This window comes from Tiliqua scincoides, chromosome 3 (assembly GCF_035046505.1).
Source record: "Tiliqua scincoides isolate rTilSci1 chromosome 3, rTilSci1.hap2, whole genome shotgun sequence".
Lineage (NCBI taxonomy): Eukaryota > Metazoa > Chordata > Lepidosauria > Squamata > Scincidae > Tiliqua > Tiliqua scincoides.
This window is the reverse complement of record NC_089823.1, coordinates 206,140,495-206,147,189: the sequence shown is the minus strand read 5'-3', so window position 1 is coordinate 206,147,189 and position 6,695 is coordinate 206,140,495.

Genomic DNA, 6,695 nt, shown 5'->3' with positions numbered 1-6,695 from the left:
GCCTTTTTATCTGATTATATAAAAGGTTCTAATGATCTGACAAGCTCCCTGCTCAAGATTTTTGTCATTGTAGTTGGTCCTAATAAAATATGGCATTTGGCATTGTTGGCATATGCATATGGCATTGTTGTCCATATCCATATGGCATTGTTGTCCATAAAACATGAATGTTTTGCATGCATGCTGATTACTAGATAACCTGGATTCAGGATGGAGGACTTGCTAAGAAGATCATGCACACAGTACATACTGAATGAATCAATTTGCCATGATTCCATTGTTAATTACAGCCAGGTGGATCTTTCTTGGGAGTCAGTCAAAGTGACCAAATACCTGCTCCTATTGCCAGATCCATTGAGGGCACAGAGCATTTAACTGATTTAGGGCACAATCCTAACCCCTTTCCAGCACTGACATAACAAAACACAATTGGATCACAGATTAAAAGATATATCTATCAATATATACAGTATTTATATTATAGTATTTACAGTTATTATTATTATTACTGAGAGTAACTGGCCCTCCTCACCACAGCAGTGTCTTTTCTAGTGGCTGCCTGCTGGTGTTCTTTTTCATCTTTTTAGATTATCAGCCCTATTGGGACAGGGAGCCATAAGTTATTTGATTTATCTCTGTAAACTGCTCTGTGAACTTTTTGTTGAAAAGCGGTATATAAATACTGTTAATAATAATTAATAATAATGCAGGTCTGAGGTAAGGGAACAAACTTTCCCTTACTTAGAGGAGGCCTCAGTGAGTGACACCCAACTGCAGGATGCAGCACATGTCCCATTGGCACTGCTATGCCAGTGCTGGGAAGTACTGACATCAGGGGTTAGAATTGCGCCCTCATAGTCCACCTTTCCCTTAGCCTCCCCTAGATTACCTAAGGGAAAACTTTGCACATTTTGGCCTTGTCAATTAAAGAGTGCTGCTTTCCAGGCATCTGACTTCTATGCATAATACATTTAGGACTGCAGTACATGTGATTAGGTGTTCCTTACTTTTGTATTTCTTGGGCCACAGGTGCTACTGTAGTTCACTTTCTTTCATTGCGTATAGCAGAGAATGATTTGTCCAGAAGGATTTAAGCAATGGTGTTCATTTCAGGAAGAATCCAATTCTAATGAGAGGATAATGCAACTGAAGGAGGCTGACATGATCAATATTTAAGACTATCTTGAAAATATAAAATGCTAATAATCATTATCAACTCCATTCTGTTTTCCAGATGTTAATTCACTCCTTCTACAGTCACAGCTACAATGTTGATCTCCCTTTATTACATTTCAGAGTGCTGCCCTATGAAGCAGCTGCTGCTTTCATTCATCCCCAGTGTAATGAGACAATACTTCATTATGACCTTTAATCAGGCTTTCTTCCTGCCTTTTGTTGATTTATGCTACATCCCAGCATGCTGCTTATATTTCATTAGGGAAACAATACTAAAATCACAAACTCCCAGCTCTTTTGAGTGGGAATGAGATGGATGACGTGGCTGCAGATTAGCCTGTTGAGGTGGTTTCCAATATAAACAGCATCTCATGGATACCATGATAATACAATCATGAAAAGAGATCCTTTTCAAACCTGTTCCAGTGTAGTCAACGTCTTCAGGAACTGGCTACTACAGCAATAATAAAGAATACATAAAGAGAATTCTGTTCATGTAAATATACCCACATGTTAGTATAAAATTAATTAACTGTATCAAGGCTTCCGCTTAAAAAAACTACAACTTTTTTTTTATTAAGTCATAATATGGTAAGCAGTATTCAATCAAACTGGAGGAGACATTTTGCAAAAACCTTTAGCAACACTGAAAAGGTTGTAAAACTGTCCAGTTATTAGAGTGATCCCTGATTGTCTAGGATTGGTGATGTGACCAGTATTGGATGCACTGGCTTCATTTGCCCTTAGTGATATCAGCACAAAGCTAAATGTGATTGGCTATCTGGTGATGTAACTTCACCACATCCAATATGTATGATTGTTTAGGATTACTCTGAGAGGAATGAAACTGACACAAATTATTTTCAAAGAACTGGGGCCTGGAGGGGAGACCAGTTACAAAAACACCTAATATTAATTTTTGGAGGAACAAGTTGCTTTCGAGCTATAAAGCAAAACTGGAGAACATTCAGGTCAGCCCTGAAAACTAATTTTAACCACTGAAAATTCATTAACAATTACAAGGGTGTCAAAGAAAGTATCATAAGTAGAATAAGAGTCATCAAATGACTGATGAAGCATTCATTGCTAACCTGGATTTTTGTATGGTGTATAAGCCATTCCATACCATACGCATATTATTATTCTAAAGAAGTCAGAAACAAAGTTGATTTCTTGATATGAATTTTTATTTTTGAGGTTGAATGAAAATATGAATTTCTTTTTGAGGTTAAAGTCTGAATGGATAACTCTAGTTTAAAAAAATGAAAAGAAAAAGTATGATTTTTCCTATTTGGATCAAATTTTTAACAGAAAATATATTATGACAACCCAACAGCTGCTGAGTTCTAGTCTAAGTACCTGGGATAGCCACACTGGGGTCTCTAGTATACCTCTGTTAGACTCATTGCTCTTGATGTGTGATGGAAACAAGTGATCTTTTTCTTATGGGAAAGTATAGAAGGATAGAGATTTGCATGAAAAGGTTTCACAATGGAAATTTTCACAATGCAGATTTTCACAATTTTCACAATGGAGAAAGGTGAAAAGTGGTTTGTCCCAAGGATCTGTCCTGGGACCAGTGCTTTTCAACCTGTTCATAAATGACCTGGAGACAGGGTTGAGCAGTGAAGTGGCTAAGTTTGCAGATGACACCAAGGTTTTCTGAGTGGTGAAGACCAGAAGCAATTGTGAGGAGCTCCAGAAGGATCTCTCCAAACTGGTAGAATGGGCAGCAAAATGACAGATGCGTTTCAATGTAAGTAAGTGTAAAGTCATGCACATTGGGGCAAAAAAATCAAAACTTCACATATAGGCTAATGGGTTCTGAGCTGCCTGAGAGATCTTGGGGTGGTGGTGGACAGCTCAATGAAAGTGTCAACCCAATGTGTGGCAGCAGTAAAGAAGGCCAATTCTATGCTCGGGATCATTAGAAAAGCTATTGAGAACAAAACAGCTAATATTATAATACTGTTGTACACATCAATGGTAAGGCCACACCTGAACTATTACATCCAGTTCCGGTTGCCACATCTCAAAAAGGACATGGTGGAAATGGAAAAGGTGCAAAAGAGCGACTAAGGGCCCAATGCTATCCAACTTTCCAGCACCAGTGCAGCCGCAATGCAATTCTGAGGTAAAGGAACAAAAGTTCCCATACCTTGAGGAGACCTCTGTGACTGCCTTTCCACCACAGGATGGAACACCCCATTGGCACTGCTGCAACAGCACTGGAAAATTGGATAGGATTTGGATAGGATTGGATAGGATTTGGATAGGATAGGAATTGGATAGGATGCTGGGGCACCTTCCTTATCAGGAAAGGCTATGCCATTTGGGCCTCTTCAGCCTAGAAAAGAGGTGCCTGAGGGGGGACATGATTGAGACATACAAAATTATGCTTGGGAAGGATAGAGTGGATAGGGAGATGTTCTTTACACTCTCACATTACACCAGAACCAGGGGACATCCACTAAAATTGAGTGTTGGGAGAGTTAGGACATACAAAAGAAAATATTTCTTTACTCAGCGTGTGGTTGGTCTGTGGAACTCCTTGCCACAGGATGTGGTGATGGTATCTGGCCTAGATGCCTTTAAAAAGGGATTGGACAAATTTCTGGAAGAAAAATCTATTACGGGTTACAAGCCATGATGTGTATGTGCAACCTCCTGATTCTAGAAACTGATTGATTCTAGAAACCGCCTGATTCTAGGGTTATGTCAGAATGCCAGATGCAAGAGAGGGCACCAGGATGTGGTCTCTTGTTATCTGGTGTGCTCCCTGGGGCATTTGGTGGGTCCCTGTGAGATACAGGAAGCTGGACTAGATGGGCCTATGGCCTGATCCAGCAGGGCTGTTCTTATGTTCTTATGGTTAGGCAGGCATGGCCAGGGATGCCTCTGCTCCGGACTCTACACCAATGAGTGGATCTATTGGGCTCTTATACATCTTCCAAATCTCTCTCTCTCTCTTTCTTTCTTTCTCTCTCTCTCATTATGAGGTTGGCACTGTTGGCCAGCTGCTGGGCTGCTGCTGAATGCCCAGGGCATTTGGAAGGGCCTATTGCTGTCCCCTCAGACCATCTCTGAGCATAGTGTGGGGGGTGGCATCGTGATCCTCTCAGGGTCCATCCAGGTAGGAAAAGGCCCATAGGGAGCAGCTTTTGGAGGGTTCCCTGAACCCTGGAGCCATCCTCTCTTCCACCCTCCCATCTCATGCTAAGCAGGGTACCGTACGAGAAAATTACATACTTTGAAAATTTTGTGGAGTTACCTGACCTGAGAATGACACAAGAATGTGGTTTAAAGGAGGAGGTGAATGGAGGAAGCAAATGCTGGCAGTGAGCTAACTTTCGGTATAGAAGAACAGCAGAATGTCAGATCTTGGCTAGAGTGGCCCTCAGCAAGGCTTTTCTCATCAACAGAAACAAAAAGGAAAAAAACTTGCAGTAAAGTCTTTGATAGACTGGAGAAGGCAGTATTATCTCTCTGCCTCCGGGTGCAGTCCTTTCCAGTAGGAAAACAACCCTGATGCAATTTTTAGTGGCTTCCTTGTTTTGCTCCCACTCTAGTTTAACATCAAAATGCTTGTATCACAAATCCTCTGTTAAGCAGCTGTTCAAACTGTACTGGACCTTCCAACCTAATCTACTGCCTCCAAAGCACGATCTGATTGTGTGGGACTGGAATATAAATGAGAGACGATGGCTGTATGCTTGGTTGGTTTAGGGCAGAAAAACTGGTGAATCCTTATTGTTGGAGTCTGCTTGCCGAAAACAGTTCTGATCCTTGAAGAGACAGAGCAGAAAAAAGTCCCAAGCAATTTAATTGAACATGCTAACTAGTTGGGGTACAATGTGGTAATGATGAGTAGCATGGGCAAGCCTAAAATAAAGGATTTTTAAAAATGATGATAATATATTTGATACCTGATCCCACTTTCTAGTTCTACTAGGATGATAATCTACTCACCATGTTTTTCCCCAAGCAAAGACATGCAATAACTGCATTTTCACTGTCACATGGAGATGGCCTATTTTAATATGCATATACAGGAAATACATATACAGTATCTTTGGGGGTGAGTAACTGCTTGAAGTGGGTGATTTTTCAATGGGAAAATGACATGGGTTTTAAAAAAAAAGTCTACCTGTGCTGTTGTTCCAATTTGGATCCTCCCTGGCTGCTATTGTAAAGGAGGAAAACCAATAGGCAATGACATGTTTAATATTTAATCTAGTTTGGCCTTTAGTTGCCTGTCCATGATCTCAGTGATATCCTATAGCTAATCTGATTGGCTATGTAACCTAGTGACACCATCCTGTTCTTGCTTGATATCTGATTTAGTGGGATCACCCAAGTAACTAATTCAGAAAGTGTTGCTCTAATTCTCAAGTGCTCTCAGGGACATCATCAGGGGGTTAAATCTTACTGAGTATGTAGTGTTGTGATGTCATACTGTTTGCTATATGATCTTTCATAAGCTGGGGACATCCATGTGAGTAATTTAAAAAAGAAAGAAGAACTATAGTCACTGGGAGAAGGAACAGTACATAGGCAGCAACCGCTGCAGGGAATGGGGGGAGGTATGGTAAGAACAGAATTTACGACCCAATCCCAACTAGGCTTTATGACAGCAGAACAGATGTTCCACTGTCATAAACGGCCATGTGGCAGCACATATATATATATATGCCAGCAAAATGGAGTTCCATTGGGGCAGCTTAGTGCCCCAGGATAAAGGGATAATGAATGAATGAATAAACCTTTATTAGGCATAGATAGAGAAATCATAAAAGCAAACATAATTAGTCCTAGTCCCGTTTATCAAAAACGGAGTTAAGATACTAAATTACTAATAAAACATTTACAGTTCAACATAAAATATCAACATTTTTGACAAATTACATTAAAGAAGGCTTGGAAATCACCAAAAGTAAAAATTTAGAAATTCCTAAAGGGATAATATAAGAACATAAGAAGAGCCCCACTGGATCAGGCCATAGGCCCATCTAGTCCAGCTTCCTGTATCTCACAGTGGCCCACCAAATGCCTCAGGGAGTACACAAGACAAGAGACCTGCATCCTGGTGCCCTCCCTTGCATCTGGCATTCTGAGGTAAAATATAAAATAACAAGTATTTCCTTATATTGAGGAGGCCTGTGGGACTGCCTGCCCTGCAAGATGCAGTGCATGCTCTGTTGGGCTGTTTTTTAATTTTTAATTTTTTTAAATTTAGGATTGGGCTGTTATTAACACAAAGAGTTTTTTTGGAAAATATTTTTAATCCCAAGTAAAATTGCTTTTTTCAGTCTGGATATAAAGTATTCAACACCGTTCTAATAGATACAAAGTGTTATGATTTGTAAAATATTCAATTCCATCTCTTTTCACATGTCTCATTGGTATAATATAGCACCCATAATTCTTTTTGAATGAAAATAACTTTGATTCAATATATTTTTGACCCTGATTTTTGTGTGTGTGTGTGGGTATGCAGTCTTTCCCAGAGAATCAAATTT